At 38.0% G+C, this 24179-nt stretch overlaps 1 long non-coding RNA gene across 1 annotated transcript; it reads left to right on the top strand.

The window, feature by feature from the left end:
* Positions 1–7648: 7648 nt before the first annotated feature.
* On the top strand, positions 7649–23025 carry LOC105749028. Its single transcript, XR_001120307.2, has 3 exons — positions 7649–7842; positions 21656–21835; positions 21931–23025. It is a non-coding gene; the product is annotated as an uncharacterized LOC105749028 (long non-coding RNA).
* The last annotated feature ends 1154 nt before the right edge of the window (positions 23026–24179 follow it).

Genomic DNA, 24179 nt, shown 5'->3' with positions numbered 1-24179 from the left:
AGGATAAATTTGCAAATCATCTGGTAGGAAGGGGACCTCAGTTTGAATCTTGGTTCTGCTAGAAACTAGCTGTAAAACTTTAGCCAAGGCTTTACTTCTCTGACCTCATCTAGAGAATAATTTAAAAAAAACCCTATGAATGTTGAAAACTATCTTTGCATATATTTTGAAAATAATCTGTCATTAAAAAATTTTTAAATTCTAACAATTTTAGAGAATTTTATGTTTACAAAATGCCCTTGAATAAGTGAAAGAATTGCTTTCTGATGTTTAAGGTCCTTTTAACTCTAAAGTTTTACACTTTTCTATCACCTACATTACCACTTGGGGTTCTTCCCAAAATTACCCAAGTTATTCATCATTTCTGAGCTAAATCTATAGTCATTCAACCCAGGTTATAGGTTATATTATTTATCAGGCAAGAAGCTGGCTACCTGACATCTTTGTACTGGAGGAAGCTTGTGTGTATGTGTTATTGTTGTTGTTGTTGCTTGTTTGTTTGTTTTTAATCAAGACCTAAGATTTTAATAATGCTGAGAACTTCAGGTCTAAGAGCTTCCTCCAGCCAACTCATGCAGATTGGTGTCTGCTCCATAATTTATACCCTGGGGAATAGAGAGATTAAGTGTTTGCCCATGGCCACACAGTTTGTATCAGAGGTGAGAGAACTGAAGCCAGTCTCTGTCTGCAAGACCAGTTCTCTATCCACTGCATTGTGCTGAAAGAGACTACTTAAATAACACCATCTTATATCTGCTAGTGCTTTCAACCTTATCTTACTGGATTCTCCAACTGCTCTTTGAGATGGGGGAGGGGGAGTCTTGCCCAATGCGACCAACTCCTAATTCTCTTGGCATTGTCCATTAAGGCCCTCAGAATCTTGGAGAGACCTACATGAACTGATGCTAAGTGAAATGAGCAGAACCAGGAGATCACTGTACATGGCAACAGCAAGTCTATATGACGATCAATTCTGATGGACATGGCCCTCTTCAACAATGAGAAGATTCAAACCAGTTCCACTTGTTCAGTGATGAAGCGAGCCATCTACACCCAGAAAGAGAACTGTGGGAAAACAACATAGTATTCTCATTCCCTCTGTTGTTATTTGCTTGCATTTTGTTTTCTTTCTCGGTTTTTCTTTTTCTTCCTCCTTGAACTGATTTTTCTTGTGCAACAAGATAACTGTATAGATATGTATACATATAATGGATCTAACATGTATTTCAACATATTTAACATGTATTGGACTACCTGCCAGGTAGTCCCCTAATTTTAAGGGGGGGGGGTGAGGAGGAGAGGGGAAAATTTGGAACAAAAGGATATGTATTAAAGTCCTCAGAGTCTCCTTGGAGTATCCCTACCTCCCCAACCAACTTTCTTTTCTCATTATAAAGCTAGGGGAGGGTTCATGGGACTTACAGTCATAGTGAGTTTTAAATGAGGACTTTTAGACTTATTTCTAGGAACCAGTCCTTCTAGGGTGAGGAGCAAGGGAGAGAGCAGAGAGCACGAGAGATATCTGAAGGAGATTGAAGGAAAGAACAACCAAAAGGAAAAGGTGAATAAAAAAGAGAGCATGGTACACCAAGGATAAGCTTACCCAAGGTCCAAGGTCAGGGAAACAATATGAAGAAGTGGGGGTGTGAATAGCAGTAGGGAAAGGGAATCATTTGATCTGGAATTTGAGTGCATGGGCATAAGGCCTAACTTTGCTATTCTCTACCTTGGGCAAGCAACTTCCCTTTTGTGTGACTCAGTTTTCTTATCTGTAAATTGAAGCAATTAGACTTGATCTCTCCTTTGTCAATCATATATTTTCTTAATTCCCTCCTTTAATTTGATCCTTCTTTTCAGTTCCTTATTTGTTATATGTGGCATCCCACTAGCATGTCTCACATACCTCCCGGTTATCCTCTGAGTATTATATTCAATTTTAACTTTTTGGAGACCACTAGTTTTCCCTTGTTTGTAAACAGATAACAACTTCTAACAACATTGATTTAAAAGGATTAAAAGAGCTTCCATCCTGAGGTCATTGAAGGAGCTCTGCAGTTCTGTGAAACAATCTAGCCTACTCTCCTGTAATAGAAAAAGTCAGGTTAGTCACATGGAAGATTGAGAGGCTCTGAATGAACAGTCTGTTATGTTCCAATATCGAGAGATCAAGAAAGGCCCCCATCACAATAGGCCAAGTCCCTGTGATGACATTAGGGGAGGACAGAGACAAGAGTCCCCCCAGAAGGACAAGCAGGGAGGGACTGCAGTCTGCACTGTGTGGAGGGAATGCTGATTGAGAAGAGATCACAAATTCACTGAGTATTAGGGGTAGCATGGGCAAGACACCATGCTAACTAAACTCAAGAGCTGGGTGAGGATACAAAAGACAAAATGGAAAACATCCCCTGCCCTCAAAGAGCTTACATGTCACTGGAAGATTTAAGAAAGGCTGGTTCTACGAGGCTCTTTGAACCTGCCCCATCCCCTCCAAGGAAAAAGTGAAGCATTTATTCTGTCACAATCAGCCAGCTGTTTTTGTCTCTACATCACTTAGCAGCACAGCTGAAAGATGTTTGGTTTGAATTTTCTCAAACGAACCAGCTAAAGGGAAGCGGTGGGGGGAGATGGTGTACATGAAATCTGGATATGATCTATTGTTTTAAGTCTGAGTGGGGAGGAGGGATGTTTTTCATCCAGAAAAAGGAGTTCCAAAGACTGCATTTTCTTTGGAAAGCTGATCATGGAGAGTGGATTTTACTCCAGTTGCATTTCAAACACAATAATCTGCCTTGATGGCCAAGTCACGGAGAATGAACACCAAATAAAGAAAACAGAAGACATGTCCAATCACTTCAGCCTGAAGCCTTTTTTTTTTTAAAAGAAACTCTCTTATTTCAGTGCCAGTACAGTGGCACACACTGCATTTTTTTGACCAAGGAAAGAGGGACAAAGGTCCTGCCTTTAATGGATACAAGAAAAGTGTGAAAGACCCCCAAACCAATGCTGACTGAAGTGAAATAAGTAAGGACCAAAGACTCATCAGTTGCTGATTTGAGGTTTCAAATTGAACCCCCATTTTTGGGAACAGTGCAGGGTTATTTACTTCTGAGAAAAGATCCACTCATGAAAACTGTATATGTGTGTGTATATATATATATATGTATTGCATATATGTTCATATGTACACATATGTTTGTGTGCATGTGTGTATATATATTTGTATGCTTCACCCTAGTGGTAAGTGCCTAGAAATAAGAATCAAGAGACATTATGTATCTCCATTGCTAACTCATTATGTAACATTAAGTAAGTCACTATCCTTTTCTGGGCCTAAGTTTCCTATCCTTTAAAAAAGGGGGATTAAACTAAACGATATCAAACATTTAGAGCTGGAAGGGACCTCAGTTTTGATAGATGAGGGAATGGAAGCTCAGAGAAAAGTGTGACTTGCCCAAATCCATACAGGGAATCAGAAATAAGATTTGAATCTCTATTCTCTGACTCAAGATAACATTTTTTTTCCACTATAAGATTCTAGAGGATCCCTTTCTTAGGATCTCCATATGTAGAATGAAGATATTAACAAGATGATGTCTGAGTTCCTTTACAATTCTGACATTCCCTGTGGTAAGAATCTTTCCAGAATTAAATGGTGAATAGAGAATTGGCCCCAGAATCAGGAAGACCTAGATTCAAGACTTGGTCCTGAATCAACAATCAGCCACATGTTGACTGTATTACCCTGGACAGGTCAATTAATATCTCAATATTTCAGGAACCTCTCTAACACTAAAAAGTAATGATCCACACCTATCTATCTGACATCAGAAGAGGGACTTTCCTCCCTGAGAGAAACAAAGAAGTCAAGGTCTGGTGTGAGCACGAACATATACACACATCCCTTTCTGGTTTTAACATTCAGTGTTCCTTGTAAAATTTCTTTTAATTCTGTCATTCCAGGGAAGGAATGATAGCATAAGACACTATTCAGAACACCTCCTGCTATGAAAAAAATAAAGTCTTCTATCTATGGCCAGTCAGTAAGTAAATGGAGCAGTCTGTCTAGAACATCTTTCAGAAGCTCAGGCTTCTTTCTGGGTTATTTTCTGTAAACCATCTGGAAATTGTAGATGTTGGGTCCATCATTGGAAACTTCTCTCTAGTAACAGGAGTGACCTAAATTGACCAGGAAATCAGTGGATCCAAAACCATTCCTCAAACATAAAGAACCTTTACTCTGAATGCTTGACCATCTACCTCTAAATCTTCATTATAAGGAAAAACTACTTACCCAAGCAGCTGGCCACCTAGCCCTCCTCACGGAATTCCTTGAAGATGTAGCATTAAGTATTTTTTTTCTAATTATTCTTTTTCTGGGAGAAAAAAAGCTTTATTTACAAAACAGATCTGAAATAATAAGATGAAAATGAATCAGTCCTTGAAATTGTGAGGAATCTAGATCCCAGAAACAAAATGCAGGGTCCAAGTTAGAAAGATATGCCAAATATCTTTAAAGGTTATAACTTGATTTCTTTGTATTTCTTCCTTCCTCCGTGACTCTCCTGGGACTTAGCCTTCAGATTCTTTTGCTTCTGTTTGGCATTAAGTATTGAAAAGAAAAGAATTTAGGCCTCAAAGACATCCCAAGAAAGGCAGATCAGGGGTCTCTGAAGCCATGAAATAGATGAGTTTGCCAAAGTTTCTTCACCTGTAAAATGGAGATAATAGCACCTCCCAGAGATGTGAGGATCAAATGAGATAATCATTTTAAAGTACTTAACATATTGCCTGCACATAGTAGGTACTTTATAAATGTTAAATGAATGAATGTAGTTTATACTGACTTCTCTCCTTTTAGCAGTTTCTATGGGACAGCATGCAGAATGTTGAGCTTAAGTCTCCTTTTAAAATTTGGGGACATAGGACATAGGACCTAGTCCAAACCCCTTTCATTTTCTCAAGGAAACTGAAACCCAGAGACAGGAAGTTACCTACATCATGGAAAGGGTGAGAGAAGGCAGAGGGAATTTTTTTAATATAAAAATTTTAAATTTTTTAAATGTTTAAATACAAATTTTTAACTTCTAAAAATTATTATTTTTTATTTATATCATCTATATTTTTCAATGTATTCCTTTTTCCTCTCCTCCAAAAGAATCATCTCTTTACAACAAAAAATAAAGAGAAACTTCAGAAACTCATCCAAAAAAATCTTTTGTTAAGAGAAATACAAATCAAAAGAACCCTGAGATTTTATCTTATGCCCTGCAAATTAGCAAAAATTATCCCCAAAATGGCAGTACTCAATACTGGAAGAACTACAGGAAAACAGGCATGCTATTACATTATTGGTGGGTGCAACCCATTTGGCAAAGAAATTTGGAATTATGTGAAAGATGTGACCAGAATGTCCATACTCTTTGAACTAGAGATTCCATTACTCATTTTATCCCCTAAAGAAGCCATCATGAGAAAAAAATTCACTCTGTATTCTATAGCAGGTAGTTATAAATTGGAAACAATGTAGATGGCCATCAGTTTGGCAATAGCTAAGCAAACTATAGTACATAAATGGAATGGAATGGAAAATGTACATCATTTCAATAAATGATGGATTTGAGGAATAAAGAGAAACATGAAAAGATCTATATGAACTTATATAAAGTGAAGTAGGAAGTCAAAAAAAAACAATATATACAATAACTATAACAATTTAAGTGGAAACAAAAATGATGTACCAAAAAATCAAAACTAAATGTAACAAAATTATAAAGGACTCAAAGGAAGAGATATAAGGAGATATATTCAACCTTTCTCTGTGTAGAGGTGGGAGGTTCACAGATATTACACCTTGTACATGATTTTGAACTTTGATCTTAATATATCAATCAGTTGTGCTGAATTTTTTTGCCTCTCATGTCATATGACATGGCTATCAAGGAAGAGGGATACATGGTATACTTTGGTATTGTAAGAAATAGAAAATATTAATAAAAATGGGGGAATATGATGTTATCTTTACTGTTTCCTACCTATAATCCCTTCTCCACCACTCAATGAAGGGGAGTTATCTTTTCATATCTCTTATTTGGGGTTCAATGATGATGATTATTATTTGAAATCATTCTGTTTCAATTGTATTCTTGTTTCCATTTACTTTGTTAAAAATTATCATGTCGTTCTTTTACTTTGTTAAAAATTATCATGTCATTCTTTTCAAGGTTCTGTTCATTTCACTTTGTATCATCCAATGCAAGTTTTCCCATGCTTTGTAGTACATATGGTACATGAATGTAATTTGTTACTCAACAACAGATATCTATTTTGTTTCCAGTATTTTGGCATTTCAAAAGAAAAGTGTTGTTACAGGGTTTTTTTTTACATATATGTAGCCTTTCTTTTTATTATTAGCTTCTTTAGGGACTATGACCAAAACTGGAGTTTCTGAAAGAATATGGACATTTCAGTCACTTTTTTGAATAATTTCAAATTATTTTCTAGACTGTTTGGATGAATTTGTAGTGTTACCAAAGAGCATTTTGATGTCTGTCTTTCCAACATTAACTATTCCCCTCTTTTGTCAGCTATGCCAATTTTCTGGGCGTGAGGTCAAAGCTCAGAACTGTTTTGACTTGCATTTCTCTCATTATTAATGATATGAGTCATTCATTATTAATAATTTGCAACTTTTGAAAATTGTCATAAACTTGGCCATTTAATAACTTTTGATTTATATTTCTTTAAGTTTCCTATAGATCTTGGGTATCAGACCCTTAGATAGTTGATCTGTTTTTCCCAGTGCCCATTTCCTTTCTTACACTAGTTGCATCAATTTTGTTCATGCAGAATCTTTTGAATGTACCGTATTTGAAATTATTTTATCTTCTTTAACTATCTCTGTTCTTTATTTGGTTAAGAATTCACCTCCCAGGCATAGGTATCCAGTACCAAGCCTGCTTCACTAATAATTTTGTTTAATATTCAGGTTATATAAGTTTAGTATGTAATAGCTAAAGGGAACCTCAGTCCAGCTCCTTAGTTTTGCAGGATTGCAATATTCATTTGGAGTTGGTAATTAGACTGAATTAAAATAAACAAATGGCTGGAAACCAAAGCAAATTTTATTTTGGGGCTTTCATGCCTTTATTATAATTTAATATATATTTCATTTCTCTCTTTTCAAAGCATGTCCCTTACCAGTCTCATCTGGTTAAAAAAAGAAAGAAAGAAAGAAAAAACCCTTCCCGGGACTTTGTAAATGTAGAAAGGGGACCACAGACTCAGGTGGGTCCCTATGATGCTATTTTTATTACTCCATTTCTGGGACTTCCAAAATAGACTAGGGCAAAAGTTGAATTCAGAAGGAGAAAGAAAAGCTGTTATGTAGAAGCTTGGGGGGAGGGGGGAGCCTAAGGGACGGGGGAGAGTAGTGTCAAGAAACCTATATCTGTTTCCAAAGATTATCCTTTCTTCCCCACCTCCCATTACCCCTCCCCCACTGGAGATCAATGCCGAAATTGAAAATCTCCGGAACTATCCAATTGTGGGCGCTTGGATGTGAGCAGAGAGATGAGGAAGAAGCTTCTGTTAGACCTTTGCTTGTTGCCTAACTTATTCTTTTCCTCTTCTTCATCATCCTCCTCTTCTTTTTTTTCCTGAAGAAATGTTGTCCCAGGGAGTGTCTGACTAGTTCTGCAGCTTGGCAAAAAAGCCAGACGTTACCTCATAGCTGTGGCCAGACAGCCTATTTCTATGCCAAACAACCGATGCACTAGCGCAGCGCAGTGCCTGCCTGATTAGCCCTTCTGCCGCTTTCTAGAGGCCTGGAGTGTTTTGTTCAAGGTGGGCTGCTGAGTGGGTACTCTGTGTTCTTTTTGTGCAAATGAGCCGGGGGTTGGAGGGAGGGGCGCAGGGGAGCGGGGACCTCGGAAAGGGCCGAGCCGGGGGCTGGCTGGGGGGCTGCGGGCTGCGGGCAGCAGGGAACAATAGAGGAAGGTTACATTAAAATTCGACACTCATGGGATTGTTGGAAAACAGTATCCGTTTGAACTGAGCTGTTCGGAACTACACTGGGGGCTCCCAGTCCTCAAGGGAATTGGGAGGAGGGGCGGGGGCGGAGGGTCATACCAGGCACGGGGGAAAACACAAGGACCCTGATGCTGGAGAGGGCCAGGCCAAATTAAATGCCTAATTGTTCCCCTTTCTTTAAGGGCAGGGCACCTTTGATTTCAACTCAGAATCGTCAATTCATCAGCATCTTGGGCGGAGGGGGGCGGGGGGAGGGATCGAGTTGGGAAGGGGAGGAGTGTTTGCCAACACAGAGAAAGACCACGTCCCATTTTTCTTTTTTCTTTTCCCCAGTAATTGATTTACTCGATTTTATCTGGAGCTCTCAATTCCTTTAGGATGGAGTGCTTCCTTCCCCTCCCCCCATAAAATTTTAGGACAAAGAGGTGGAAGGTGTTTAGAGATAACTAATCATCATCATCATTATCATCTTCACCATTATCATCATACTGTAAGTTTTGCATAGCATATCCATAATATGCTATCTCATTTGACCTTCATAATAACCTTGTACACTCTAGATTGCCTTTTTTATAGATAAGGAAACTGAGTCACTCAAGAATTTATTTATCACATAGTAAGTATCTGAGAGAGGATTTAGACTTCTCTTTACCTGACTCCAGATCCAGCACTCTACATTCCCCTGATTTACAGAAGAGGAAAGTAAGAGTCACATATTTAGTAAGTAGAACTGTAAAATGTAAACCCAGATCTGTTTGTCCTCCTGATTTAAGGTTTTACAATTATAAATTTCAAGATGAGAGGGCGAATGACAAAACCAGCAATAATAACAAATAATAATAGCTACCTTGTGCATAGCACATAAAAATGTATAAGACATTTTACATATATTATTTCAATTAAGCCTCACAACAATCCTGGAAAGTAGGTGTTGTCATTCTCCCTATTTTACAGCTGGAGAAATTGAAGTAATAGCAATTAAGGGACTTGTACAAGTTTACAAAGTTAGCATCAGAGGCGTTATTTCAATTTGAGTTTTCTTGACTCTTAATCTAACATTGTCTACTACTCCACCTAGCTACCTCTACTTCAATTGCCTCATTTTACAGATGAGAAAACTGAGATCCAGAAAGGATAAGTAGCTGCCATTAGATCCCACAAGTAACAAGTGGCAGAGCCTGGATTTGAAGTTAGATCATCTCACTTTAAATGCAGTAAATTCCTGTCCTGAAGACACTTCGGAAAGCCATTCAGTGTGCACAGGCTGGGTAGGACTCAGAGCCCAGGCTCTATCTAGGCAGAGGTTATACAAACATCTATCACCTCAAGTCTGGCCTTTAACCTATAATGTTCCCAGCTGACCCAGCCCTTTGGATAAAAGAGAAATTAATCAGTCCTCAGGGACAACACCAGATGCAAGGGAAGATTTCTTTTTCTTTTCTTTTCTTTTTTTTTTTTTTTAAAGAATAACACCTCAGATTTGTTGTCCCTTCCTCCCTCAGGGGTTTCTGGGCCCTTCATAACTAGACTGACTTTCAGCCTCATCCCAGGATCTTGGCAAGTATTACTAATAATTTTGGACACACAGAGAACTTTGGCCTCAGAGGCAGGGATTTAGATCACAGAATCCTAGAATGTTAGATCTGGAAGAAGCCCTAGAACATAAAATGTTTGAATTGGAAGGGACCATAGAGCTCATCCAGCCAAACCTTTTCATTTTGCAGATGACAAAATTGAGGATAATCACAGAAGGGAAGTCACATGACCCATGACAAAAAAACAAAAACAAGACTATATACTTGAAACCAAGGCTCTTCTCAAAGGACAACATTGCTCCTCAGAAAAAAAACAACTAGCTAAGGCATGACTATTTTTAATCTGATGAATGATGGAAATAACCTAGGCATATATTTTGAAGCAATACTAAGAGTACTTGGTACCTCTGACTTCAATTTCTTGTGAAACATACTTTCCCCCACTCCATACCCAACTACATTTAGCTATCTCCCAGCTCAGAGCTATGCACATATTAAGCATTAAACAATGAATGAATGAATGAGGTAGGGACAAGAAATGAATATATTCAAATAAGTTTCAGTATTCTGGAAAAATTAAACCCAGATTCCCTTCCAATGAACATCAATTTATTTCTGCAGCACCTATCACATGCACTCTTCTGTGTTAGTTACACTGTAATTGTAATATTCTTATCTAGCAAGTATTCCCATTTTGCAGATGAGGAACCAAAGGCCAAAGTGGCTAAGTGATTTGCCCAAACTAGTTAGTGGTAGAGCTGTGATTAGAACCCAGGTGCCCTGATTCCTTGTCCTAGACTTATATTTCATCTGAACCTGTGTAGAATATGTCTGGCCATATTTGAAGATTCCCTGGAGTTTAAGGCAGTTAGCATCATCTAATGTATCACTCTTAGGGGCCTTATCAAAATTGAGCTACACAAATTTCTAATTTGGGGACATTACTAAGCTCCATAAGATTTATGGAGTGGAAGATAATACACTAGGGTACCAAGGTCATGGGGTCATAGGGCCACAGACTTAGAAATGACCAGGACTATAGAGAAAATCTAGTCCACTTCCTCTCTCTATCCTCATCCCACTTTCACAGAGGAGACTGAGATTCAATAATGTTAGGTCAATGACTTGACCAATGTAGCACAGGTAGTTAGTGAGATTTGAACCCAGGTCAAGTTATTCCAAATTCATCAGCATATCTATTATCCTTCATTTTTTGACGTGATTACAGATCTACTTCTAGAAAGGATCTTAGAGGCACTTGATCAATCCCTTCCATTTTCACAGATGAAGAAATTAAACAGGAGTGTGCCGGTAAATGTTTAACAATTGATTCACTGGTGGAGGCAGGGGAGATTATGTTCCACATACTTTGTAGATTAATTATATTACTAACATTTTCTCCATCACTTTCTTAAGTCTAAAAATCAAGTCCTGACTTATATATAGCCTTTGTCAGTTTCTTAGATGCAAAGACTCATATTGAAAATAGATGATTAGATCTTGGAAGACAATTGGAGATGACTCAAGCATAACACCTGAAGCTAAGGCCAAGAAAGGTTTTATACAACTTGACCAAGGTTACAGAGACGGTAGGAAACAGAAGTGAGATTGGTACCAGGTCCTCTGACCCCTTCAAATCCATTGCTCTTTTTCCTGTGCCAAGGGATCTTCCATAACTCAACAAGATGGAGTAAAAATATAAGAAGTATCATCTGTATGTATTGTGGTTGGTGATGGAGTCGGTGTTTGAAAATGTTGGACACAAAGGTGAACATAGTAGTCCCTACTCTCTCAGAACTAGTGGTAATGATGAAAGTGGTGGTATTTCTGATAAAAGCAAAAATATACATACAATAAGGCACGGCATGACAAATTACTGCCTTGGAAGTCAGGAACCTTGCGTTGGAGTCCCAGTCAGCCACTAATATTCCATGTGATCTAGTACAAATCATGTTCTTCCCCTGCCTCAATTCTTCTATCTGTAACATAAAGGGTTTGGAATAGTTGATCTCTAAGCTCCTTCCAGTTCTGATATTCTGGGATCTATTCTTTTAATACATTAGAAAGAAAGGGGGGAAAAGATCAAAGCAGCCAGCCCACTGAGCTTTTCTTTGCCATCAGCTCTTACTCCAGGAGATATCAGGATAACACAGTAAATTAATCTGACCTAAAATCATTCTTTGCTTCAAGCAATAGATAGTAGATTCTTGGTTATCTTTGTACCATTAAGGCTCCATAAATATCATCTTGATGCACAGCATCCAATGAGGTCATTCCAGAGGTCTCTCTTAAATCCAGGAGACTAAAGGTAACAATTAAATGTTCCTCTAGTCAAATAATTAATCAATCAAACAGGTATTAAACAACTTCCATGTGACAGGCACTATACTGAGCACTGGAGAGACTAAAAAACCCGTGTGTGTGTGTGTGTGTGTGTTTTATATATACTGTATCTATACAGATCTATAGTATATGTATATGTGCTAGATATACATAGATACATTCATACAATGTATTTGAATGAATGAAAAAGTTAATATTAAGTGCTCACTGTGAGAAAAATCTCTGGGCTAAGTGCTAGGAGTACAAATAATGAACTAAGACATCCTTTCTCTCTGGGAGCTCACCTTCTACTGAGGGAGATAACACACATGGAAGGTTTTAGCTATAAGTCAGATGGAAAGGTCCCATAGTCCTTAGAGTATAATGGCATAGTAAATGTTAATACTTCTTCTTTAATGTCATTTCTGTTGATAAAATTATATCAGTTTCTGGTGTTGAAGCATTTGGCAGTACCAAGGACTTTGGTGGCAAGAACTCTCATTTCCGAATCTTTAGGAGATATCTGTAGGAGGCTATTTTTGCCAGGTGGAATCTCCACAGAGCTCGATTCTTAGGAGGATGGCTACTTTTTCCCAGTGATACCCAGTTTATTCATCCAAGTTAACTTACCTGCCCTATGGATAGAAGCTGGCTGGAGATTAAGGATATATCTAGCTCCCTCTCCAGAGGAATTTCTTCCTCAGATGATAATGACTGGGAGGGCTGGGCTAGAAGTCAGACTGATAATTTAAGAGTACTGCTATTCCTAGGGATCTTGTGTGTGTGTGTGTGTGTGTACATATATATTGTACAGCTCATCAAAGGAAGTCACATAACTGAAAAGTGTGCTAGACTCAGAGGTCTAGGTTCAGAATTCTTCCTACTTATTAGTTGAATGACCTTGGGCAATACATTCATTCTTCCTGGGCATCAGTTTTCTTCTCTGTAAATTGAGAGAGTTGAACTAGATCATCTCTAAATTCCCTCCCAACTCTAGACATCTACTGTCTTCAGTTTCTAATCTCTGCTGTCATAGGGAGACAAAGAACTCTGAGTTTTCTATGAATAATAAATTCTTTGGGATAAAGGTGTGTGAAGAATGAGAAATAGTTAACTATGTGATTGGATGAATTATGGTTTTGCTGTGGTACACATTTTGTCTTGATTATAGACCCCACCTGAAAGTTTGGGGGGCCTTAGGCTCTTGTTAGCTAGACAAATATACATCTTGAAATCACAAAAGATAATAACAGTAGAATTCTAGAATGTCTCAGCTCTACCACAGCCTTCCAGCAAAATAGCACTTAACTTACAGCCCTGGACCTCACCCAGTGCTAGGAATGAGGCTTAGAAGAAACATTCATTAAGTTCTCCTTCCCCAGGCAAAATGAAAAACTGAGGCAGCCCCAAGACAATTAGAGAAAAGCAGGAGATCTGCTTGAAGCTCAATGAAAGTTCTGTTAGCATGTTTTATGTTCTTCTGCCCTAATTTTTTTGAAGAAATGGTTCTTCTTACTAGGGACCTGTTTTCTTTATACCTACTTAGTCTCCTCTATTGTTCTGCAAGGACTAGCCCAGAAGCTCCTACATGAAGCCTTCCTGTATTACTATAACCCAAATGTCTTAGACTAAAGGCAGCATGGCATTCTTACCTTTTATTTGTGAGTTACTGATCCCTTTGGCAAAAAAAAAAAAATCTGGTGAGCTAGACTATTTCTAATAGTTAGACTTGTGGATACATAACACAATGGGAAGAGTGACAGACTTGGAAACTGAATGTACTGAGTTTAAATACTCTCTCAATTGTGTGACTCCGGCTAAATTATTTTGCTTCTCTGTGCCTCGGTTTCTTCATCTGCAAAATGTGGTGGATGGCTTCCAAGAGTCCTCTTGCTTCAAAATCTGATCCTTTCCAATTGTACAGTTTGATGACCAAGAAGATACTCTAAAGAACACTGGATTTGGGGTCAGAAGACCTGAGTATAAATTCTGACCCTACAATTTCCTAACTTTGTGACCTAGAGCTCTCTGAGTTTTCATTTTCTCATTTGTAAAATGAAGAGGTTGAACAAGATGGCCTCTGAGGTGTCCTCCAGACCTAGAACTATGATTTTATCTGTGACCTCGTCCTCTATTGACCTCAGACCACTTATTGTCAACATTTCTAATCTAGTGATTAGTCACATACTGCCTGATGTCAGCTCTTGCATTATGTGGGTATTTGAGGCTTGTCTTATTCACATTTTCCCATATATGTGCCTCTACTAAATTACTAACTCACGTATTAGAGCTTCCTATCCCACAGAGCACGGTTCCTCACACCTAACATTCACAACATGTAGATGGAGAGGCTGTGTCCCATGAGAAATGGAGTGTTGGACCTGGGAGCTGCAGACCTGCCTTTGGTTGTCACCTCACACACCTACAGGCACATGTGATCACAGGCAAATGGCTGAATCTCTCACAGCTGTAGTTATCTATAAAATCAAAATAATAGCATATGCCCTGTTTAGCTTACAAAAGTGTTGTGAGGGAAGCCCTTTGGAGACTTTAGAGTGATGTGAGATAATCTCTGTTGATTAAGACTTTTTGTTTATTATATCGACTGGAGGCACCAGCCTTGTGTTCTATAGGTTTTAAGGCACAGAAAGACGGTACAAGGGGCAGTGAGGAAAAGCTTGGCTAGTGGTGGTTCTGGGCCATTTGGACAGAGGGTGACTCTGGAGTGACCATGGAGAAACTGAATCTCCAACCAAGTCTAATAACCTTTAATCAATGTCTGTATTTGTGCTCAAAACAAAATAAAACAAACATTTATTAGCATATACTACATGCTAAACTGATTCTAGGTAGTATGAAGTGTATCTTTTGCTTTTTGTGGAGAAGGGGAGCTTTTTTTCAGCTACATTATAGACTATCAGAGCTTGAAGGGACATCAATGCATAGAATATTAAAATTGGAAGGAACTCCAAGACACAGAATATCCAAGCCAGAGGGAACTTTCAAAAACAGAATGTTCGAAAAGGAAGAGACCTCCCAGGTCATTTAAACCAATCTGCTCACTTTTTAGATGAGAAAACCAAGGCCAGAGAGATTGTGCCATTATTCACATTTGGACTGAAGAGGTTTAAGGGAGACGTGGGAAGGAAATACTTAACTAGGAGTTACATCTATGAACAACAAAAAAGATCAGTTCTTTCTTGTCTTCAGGTTTTATGTTCAAGAGGATTTAAGGGAGAAGGTATTGAATGACTCCCCCAAACCCATCACAAGACTAGCATAAAAACAATTGCCTAGCTCCTAACTCAGTCCCTCTTGACAGGATACCAAAGAAGTTAAACTCAGGCCCCATCACACCCTCCCCCCTTCTTCATTGCCCATCACCTCGTAAGGAAGGGTGGCAGCTGCCTTAAACTTAAGAAAATATCACATTCTTCTTCAGGGAGATGTTAGGAAAAGATTTATGGGTCTGAGAACTCCAGTCGGGCAGTAGTGCCATGTCATTATGGTCTGAGGTGAGGAAGGTAGAGCAGAAATGGAAAGATTTGACAGACCACCTGGGCAGAAAACTCACAGCTGGACTGAAAAATAACTGCAAATCACACAGCCACCTACAGCAGAAGAAAGATACCAAATGTTTAATGATGGTGGTGGTGGTGAAGCCTAAAACCAGCAGGTCTGACTCTGCATTCTTTTATGTAGGAAAGGCTAGGTTGGAAGGATCTTTTCAGGCCCATTTTTTTAAAAAAAAATAATTTTTATTGATTTCTTTTCAGAGTGTCTAGTGAATAGAAAGCTGGACTCAAAGCCAGAAAGACCTCAGGACAAATCACTCATTGCTATGGGCCAGAGTGGCAAACATGCATCCTGCAGACTCCCCAGTGCAGGCCAAACAGATTAAAACTGTTTTTATTTAACTGGGAAATGTTTAGCAAAATAAACAAAAATATAATAGAACACAGATAATGTTAATACATGGTTTTATATGTAAGTATGCAGCCCACTGAGATCCACATGTATAGTTTAGTAGCTATCGTTTCTATTTCAGTCTGATATTACATCTTTAGGCAGTTCTTTCAAACTAGAAATTGGAGAGAAAGTACTGATCTATATTGGTAGAGTTTGGATTGAGTTTATATTGGATTGTGTTTCCTCACCCAGGAGTTAACTATCTTAATAGAGTGACCACAGGTCCATTCCCTATCACTTATCTTTTGTTTTTACATCACCTACATTTCCCTCTACATCCCTCTTTCACCCTCTCCCAGAAAAGCCATTCCTTATGGTAAAGAAGAAAAAAAATTTAAAAGAGGGAAGTTTAACAATGTTGGTGAAGTCTAAAGTTACATTCAATATTCCCCACTTATGCCCATTCCCACCTTTGCAAAGGAACAGTGGATGGAGAGGAATGTTTCCTCATAACTCTTTTTAGGGGTCAGAATTACATTTGAACTTAGATAAAGAGCATCCACAGCCCAGAAAACCCCTCAACTTAACTTAATTAGCATCTCATAGTGTAACAGGAACATGGAAAGTCAAGAAATAGAAGCAGACTGAGGAATCTATGAAGCTAGAAATCAAGATGAAAAGGGAAAAAAAAAAAAAACCTTCATAGTCAGCATGATATAGCAAGGAAAGAACTGGAGATAAGAAAAAAACCAAGGCATCCATCCAGACTCTGTTACTTGCTTGCTGTGTGGTCTTAGGCAAATTCCCTTATTTCTGTGGGCCTCAGTTTCCTCAAATGTAAAAAAAATAAAAAGGCACACGAGAGCTGTCAGGTGGCAAGCACTTTGTAAACCTTAAAATGCTGCATAAATTTAAGGCTTTCTTCTTGTTATTGAAAAACCCCACAGAACCTCCATGAGATCCCTGTAATTACCATGGTCCTCTCCTAACTTCTGTCTTCTCTCTCAAGGTGGTATTATTTGAAAGAGAAGGATATGGGTAAACTTCAGAGATCAGCCATGGGAAAGGATATGAGAGTAAAGTTTAGGAAGACAGAAGAAGACTATGAATGAAGATTAGAAATATATCAAGTAGAAGAAAACCCATTGAACTCTTACATCAGACACATTCTCTCCCAAGAGTCATGGTGTGCTCTCTTCTTGAAAATGATTCATATTTTTCTAAAACCTAGAATCATTTGGCAAGCCAAGGAGGACAGGCCCAGAATATTATAGAATCATAGATGTTATAAGATCACAGGGCTGGAAATCATCCAGATCAGTCCTTTTTTGTGTCATGGACCCCTTTGGCAATATGATGAAGCCTATGGACCTTCTATCAAAATAATATTTTAAATGAATAAAATAAAATGCATAGAAAATAATTATATTGAAATGCCATTATAATTTTTTTCTAAATTCATGAATCCTAGTTTAAGAACCTCTGATCTAGAACAACCATGCATTTTACATGTTGAAGGAACTGAGGCACACTGAAGCAAAGGTCCTTCTAAGGTCACATAGCTAAAAAGCAGAAAAGGTAAAAGTTTAAACCTAGGTCCTCTGGGTTCTGATGCAAGTTCAATGTTCTTCTCACTACATCAGGCTCACATAAATGAGTTCCAGATGCACAGGAAAGAAGGAGCAAGGGGGAAGATTGAGAGATTATGGGTGGTTTAAAGGGCAATAGATGTGTCCAAGGCCTGAAGAGTATAGTCTCTGCCCAGCTGGTCCAAATTAAAGCCCAAAGAGCTTTAGCACCTGCCTTTAATTTAGACCTTTCCAAATTAAAGGATAAAAGAAGTATCAAGATGGTCCAAATTGTCAAACACACTAGAATAGAGATAAAAGAAGCCTACTAAGTGAATTGTCTTTCTTCATTTCATTGTGGTGTGGAGGTGATACTGCTTTCCTAAAGATTCTGCCAATTGGGTATCAATCATGATCTCAGATAAAGCAAAAGCAAAAATAGATCTAATTTTTAAAATCTATCAGGAAAACTACATTTTGCTTTAAAAAAAAAGGTACCATAGACAATGAAGTAATATCAAAAAATTAAAATTTCTCTAATAAAGGTCTTATTTCTCTAAATACATAAGGAACTGAGTCAAATTTATAAAAATAAGAGTCATTCCCCAATTGATAAATGTTCTAAGGCTATAAACAAGTAGTTTTCAGAGGAAGAAATCAAAGCTATCCATAATCATGAAAAAAAAATTCTTTAAGTCACTATTGATTAAAGAAAGGCAAATTAAAACAACTCTGAGGTACCCTCTCACACCTATCAGAAATGACAAATGCTGACGGGAAAATAGTTAATTTATGAATTGTTATTAGAGTCATGAACTAGTCCAACCATTCTGGAAAACAACTTGAAACCATGCACAAAAGGTTATAAACTATGTATATCCTTTGGCCCAGCAACACCATTACGAAGTCTGTATTCCAAAGAGATCAAAGAAAAAGGAGCTATATGTACAAAATATGTATAATAGTTCTTTTTATGGTGGCAAAGAATTGGAAATTGAGGGGCTGCTCATTGACTGGGGAATGACTGAACAAGTTGTGGCACATGATTATGAAGGGGCACTACTATGCAATAAGAAATGACAAGTGGAATGGTTTTAGAAAAAAAAAAAACAAAAAAAAACATGGCAAGATGTATATGAACTGTTGCAAAGCAAAGTGAGAAGAACCCAGATGTCATTATGCATAGTTACTGCAACATTATGATAATGATCAACTGTGAAAAATTTGACTGTTCTGATCAATACAGTAATCCAAGACAATTCCAAAGGACTCATAATAAAAAAAAATTCTCTCTTTATTTTTTCATTTTTATTTTTTGCAATATGACTAATATAGAAATTGGTAATTGATAATCTTTTTCTTGCTTTCTTAGTGTGTTGGTCAGGGATGAGTCCGAAGAGAGAATTTGGAACTCAAAATGTTAAAAAATAAAAACTTAAAAAAAAAAATCAAAGACTCTGCCAGGAGAACATAGACTCTGACTAATTATAAAGTTTTCTACCCAGGGATAACTCCTCCTGTTTTGTATTCTGAAGAACAGCCTCCTATTTTCAAGGAGACTCATCACTAAATTGGGCACAGGGTGACATATTTTTTAGCCATAGAGACCCTCAGAGTCAGTCTAGGGCACAGAGAAGTTAGAATCTGCACAGATGAAGAAGAATGGAAGAATAATCCATTGTCCTAGTTGGAGGAGTATCTTTCACCAAGGAAAGAGCTTCTTTGCTCCTGGGGCAACCTGCCAGCTGCTCCCCAGAACTAGACTAAGGTGCTGGGGAGAAGACTTCCGACTGATATCTCAGAGGATAGAAACTGCCTAGGTGTGGTTCAGGAAGCACAACTTCCAACAGTTAGGATTTGCCTCTAGTGCACAGGAGTTGGTGAAGTAGAGGGGGAGAAAAGAAGGGAGCAGTGAGTCAGGAGCCCCGCAGGCAGCATGAGTCCGCATGTTCTTTAGGGAGAGAACTGACTTTGGGAGAGTCAGGAGCTTTGCAGGATAATAAGGTTAACCAGTTAATGCTGGAAGCAATAGGTCCTTTAATTGGGGGTGTTTAAGGGAAAGTCATGAGGTTTAACAGGAAATGCCCAAAGGAGCACATATCAGGGAGGCAGCATGGTAAAGCTTAAAATACAAAAAAGATGAATGTACATGTACATCCGTTAAAATTAAATAAGTAGTTAATTGACACCCCCCCCCAAAAAAAAAAAGCAGTGCTTTAGGATCAGAAGACCTGGCTTCAAATCCCAGCTGTCATCCTAGGCAAATCATTTATCCTTTTGGAATTTTAATTTCTCATCTGTAAAATGAGAGATTGGATTATCTCAAATGTCCCTTTTACCCCTCAACCTATAATTTTATGACAACAAAGAAAGGGTATTAGGGTAGCCCAATGACACCAACCTTTGACAATGGATCCAGGACTAATATTTCCAAATGTAGGTGGCTTGCCAATTGATTCCCACTGGGTTTGGGATGGACACCTCCAAAATGGAGCTGAAAAGATGAAAGAAAGAAATACAATGAAGCATCTCCTCAAGAAAGCCCCTACCATGATGATCTTCACACCACAGCAGAAAGAATTCCCTGATGGTCCAAGGAGAATCTGCTACTAGGACGTGGCCTATGTCTATACCAATCCTTCAAAGGGACTCCTGGGTCCATATTTCAGGCAAGTTCCTTGATTAGAGTAAGTCCCTCAACTCAGAGGTCATGACTTCTCCATGTCAGACTTCCTTCAGTATTTTATAGAGAAGGAAGGATTCCTTTCTAGTAGATCTATGCAGTTTAGAACAAAGCAGGAAGGTACCAAAGAGCATTGGGCTGCTGTAGGTAGCATGCTGAACTTAAAATTAGGAAGACCTGAGTTCAACTCCCATTTATTCACTATACAATCTTGGCAAATCCATTCACCTCTCTGGCCTCATTTGTTAAATGAGAGAGTTGGATTTAATGACCTCTGAGGTCCTTTCTAGCTCAAAACCATGAGTTTATGAACTTTGAAACCTGCAAAATTAAAGATCTAGAGATGGGATTAGTGAAAAGGGGGCATGGAAGGCAAGAAAGATTTAAAAAAAAAAGAAAAGAAAAAAGAAAGAAAGAAAGAAGGAAGAAAAAGAAAGAGAGAAAGAAAAGAAAAAAAAAGAGAGAAGTGGTAGTAGTAGTAGGAATAGTGCAGGAAAGAAGGATATCAAGCAGAGGAGAGAACAAAGTTAGAGAATAGCCAGTTAAACAGAAAAAGACTAGATCAGAAAAAAAAAAAAAGAATAATTAAAAAAAAAAAAACCAGCAGAGGTTCTTCCATACTGTAATAGGGAACTTGGGGGAGGGGGGGGGGAGAGGTGGAAAGAATGAAAATAAATGGGTCAAGAAAGAATTCAAGGTAGAGAAGAGAGAAAATGATGGTACGTCCTAGTGCATGGCAATCCTGAAGGTGACCTGGGGCTTTGTGCCCTGGCTCCAGAGGCTGTTAATCTGGTTGGAATCACTTATGTAAATCATGGAACTGAGCTCCTCCTAGTCTGGTTTGGGTACTGTATGACCCAGGGCACAGGGTGTGTGCGGCTGGGACAGTTGCATGACGCACACACACAGATGAAATCACTGATCCTTGAAGTATTCAGGCAGAGCATGGTCTTGGATTGCTCAAATCGATGAACAGACAGTACACAGGTGGGCAGTCCAGACCAAGTTATTATATTATCAATTCAACAAACATTTCTTAAGTGCTTCCTCTCTGTGGGCCATTATACATTATGTGGGCCATTATATAATGGGGTTGGGGAGGAGGTAAAAACAAAAAAGAAACAGACCCTGCCCTCAAGGACCTTATTTTCTGGAGAGTGAGGAAGATTTTGGGGGGGGGGGATATAACGTGTACAAATATGTGAATATGAAGTTTATGATAATTTCAAGAGGGAACAAGTAGTACTAGGGAAGAAAGGGGAAGGGAGAGAATGAGAAAAGGTTTCCTGTGAGAGGCAGTACCTGAACTACTGATTCTGTTAGGCAGAATGAGAGTGCAATCCACAAATCGGGAAAAATTCTGCAAAGACCCAAGGTCAGTGAATGGAAGTAGTGTGTACAGAGAACATCTAGCAGGCTGTCTTGCTGGTATGGGCAGCCTGTACACTTATGAAATAAGACCTGCTGCTCCAGAGTTAAGGATCCTACAAGAGATACCAACTTTACTGAATCAACATGGACTCTTCAAGCTGGAGAGGAAAAAAACAGGGAAACTGCCTATTTAAGTCAATCTTTTCCTGGTTTGCTTTTTATTTTCCCCATCTCTTCAGAACTCCATCATTTAGCCTTGAGGGAATACTTTCAACTGAGGACCAACTTGATATGGACCAAATATTTGAGGAGGAAAGCAATTAAGCCGGAATACCAAAAGAAGTCACCATCTTCCTATTTAATCTGATCATCTTGGTCACAAGAAGTCTGAAAAATGGAGCAAACCAGAAGAACAGATGGTAATGCCTTGCAAAAGCTTTCTTTCTGTCAATACACATTTTTGAGAAACACCAGCTTTTTCCTTAAATTTGAAGAATGCTCTATTTTTTTCTAGGACACCAGTGCTATGTTAATGGTCCCCATTTGTCCCAAGAGGAGTGCCAGAAGGGTTTAAGAGTTCACAAAGAGTCTGGTGGACAGGAAGACTCGTGACAGTGTCTGTCTTGAAACACTTATGATCATTCCTGTCTGTAGTGAGTGAGTTGGATATTTATGGGTCTTTCCAGCTGATAAGAAATCAATAAAATGGTTTATGGACTCTATTCCACTTCCTTATTATTCTTTTGTTTTGTCTTCAATTGAGATTATTTAATTTCAACCTATTGGTCCATAGAACAAGCTATACTGACCTCTGACTTGTAAAGGGCAGTGTATCAAGCAAGAGTGTGCAAACAAATGTCCTCTGCTAAGAGCTGGAGCTCTCAAAAACTCACTATTTAATCATCTTCAACTGCTAACTGGTCTATGCTGTATCCTCTTTCTGAATGGATCTTGTAATCATTTCATTTTATTGGATGTTAGTGATGTTTTTCTGGAAAATATATACCCAGTTGTAAAGGAGAAAGGTTAAAGGGAGTCATTTGCATCACGGTGATATAAGGAAGCTTTCTGTGAACCTCAGACTCCCTTAGAAAACACACTGTCCATCTCAGTGTCAGTTTAGTGTTGAGGATGAGTAAAGAAGAAAGGATTACAAGTCAAAGGTTGTAGAATTGTGAATGTTTCCTAATGCCAGAAGGAGCAATGATGACACTCAATTAGAATATGGGAATTGTTTCCCCATAGGACAGTTTGTAGGATTATAGATTAAAGCTGGAAACATCCTTGTGATAAATCTAATTCAACCCTTTAATTTTATAGATGAAGTAACTGAGACCCAGAAAGGGGCTCTACTTCAAGCAAAATTTGTAAATGATCCCATTCAATCAATAAACATATATTTATTGACCATCTACTATGAGCCCAGCATTGTGCTATGGGATAGAGAGAAGTAAAAATAAGGCAGAGTCTATGGCCTAACTGAATCATAGAATTTATGATTAGAGAAAGCTAGTTAATTAATATATATTTTATATATTAATATATATAAAAGAATAAGGACTGGACTAGGTGGACAAAGCACTGGATCTGGAGTCAAGACGACCTGAATATTAACCCTATAATAATAGCAGCATCTTCTTCCTGAGTTGTTGTAAGGATCAAATGAGATGTTGTTTGTAAGCTGTTTTGTAAATCTTAAAGTGCTAACTTAATATAACAAAATATATAATAATTTTAATATAAAAATAATATAATAAATATTATTGTTGTTATTCTTATAGCATTTCAAAGTTATAAGGATTCTCAGTAGTCATTTAGACCAAGACTTCTTAAACTTTTCCCACTCAGGATCCCTTTTCACCAGAGTAATTCTTATCCAACTCTGAATATATAGGGATATAAAATAAGTATATAAGTTATACTGATAATTACTGATAATCATAATTTTGTAACTCCACAGTTTAAGAAGTTTTGATAGAATCTAATCTGAAGTAGGTGTCTCTTCTGCTACATACCCAAAATATGCCTAGAAGTACTATTAGAGGGATTATTTACAGCCTCCTCATGAAGCTCATTCTGCTTTTGGAAAACTTTAATTTATTAGAAAATTTTTCCTTAAATCAAGCTCCTTGCCTCTCTATAACTTCTATCCATTATTCTTGGTTCTCCCATCTAGGCCAAGAAAAGCAGATCTGTTCCCTAACTCTGTCCCACATACCTAGAATTTACTCCATCCTTACTTCCAAATGTTAGAATGCCTAGTTTTCTTTAAGACACAATTCACATTAGACTTTACTCTTCAACAATGATTCAAGGCAATTCCAATAGACTTGTGATGGAAAGTGCCATCTACATTCTGAGAGAGAACTGTGGAGATTGAATGTGGATCAAATCATAGTATTTCCATCTTTCTGTTATTGTTTGTTTGCTTGGGGTTTTTTTCCCCTTTTGATCTGATTTTTCTTGTGCAGCATGACAGATATAGAAATATGTTTAGAAGAATTGTGCATATTTAACCTATATCCAATTGCATTCTCTTTTGGGCAGGGAAAAGAAGGAGAGTGAGGAAGAATTTAGAACACAAGATTATTTTAATTATAATTTAGAACACAAGGTTTTGCAAAAGTGAATGTTAAAAACTATCTTTGCATGTTTTGGGAAAATAAAATACTGTTTTTTTAAAAACTCACAATTCACATACTAGCTTTTACATGAAATATTTTCTGATCTCCTAGCAGTTAATGCCCCCTTTCCTCACCAAAT

Source organism: Sarcophilus harrisii, chromosome 2 (genome assembly GCF_902635505.1).
Source record: "Sarcophilus harrisii chromosome 2, mSarHar1.11, whole genome shotgun sequence".
NCBI classification, from domain to species: Eukaryota; Metazoa; Chordata; class Mammalia; order Dasyuromorphia; family Dasyuridae; genus Sarcophilus; species Sarcophilus harrisii.
This window is presented reverse-complemented; position numbering and strand designations above follow the sequence as displayed.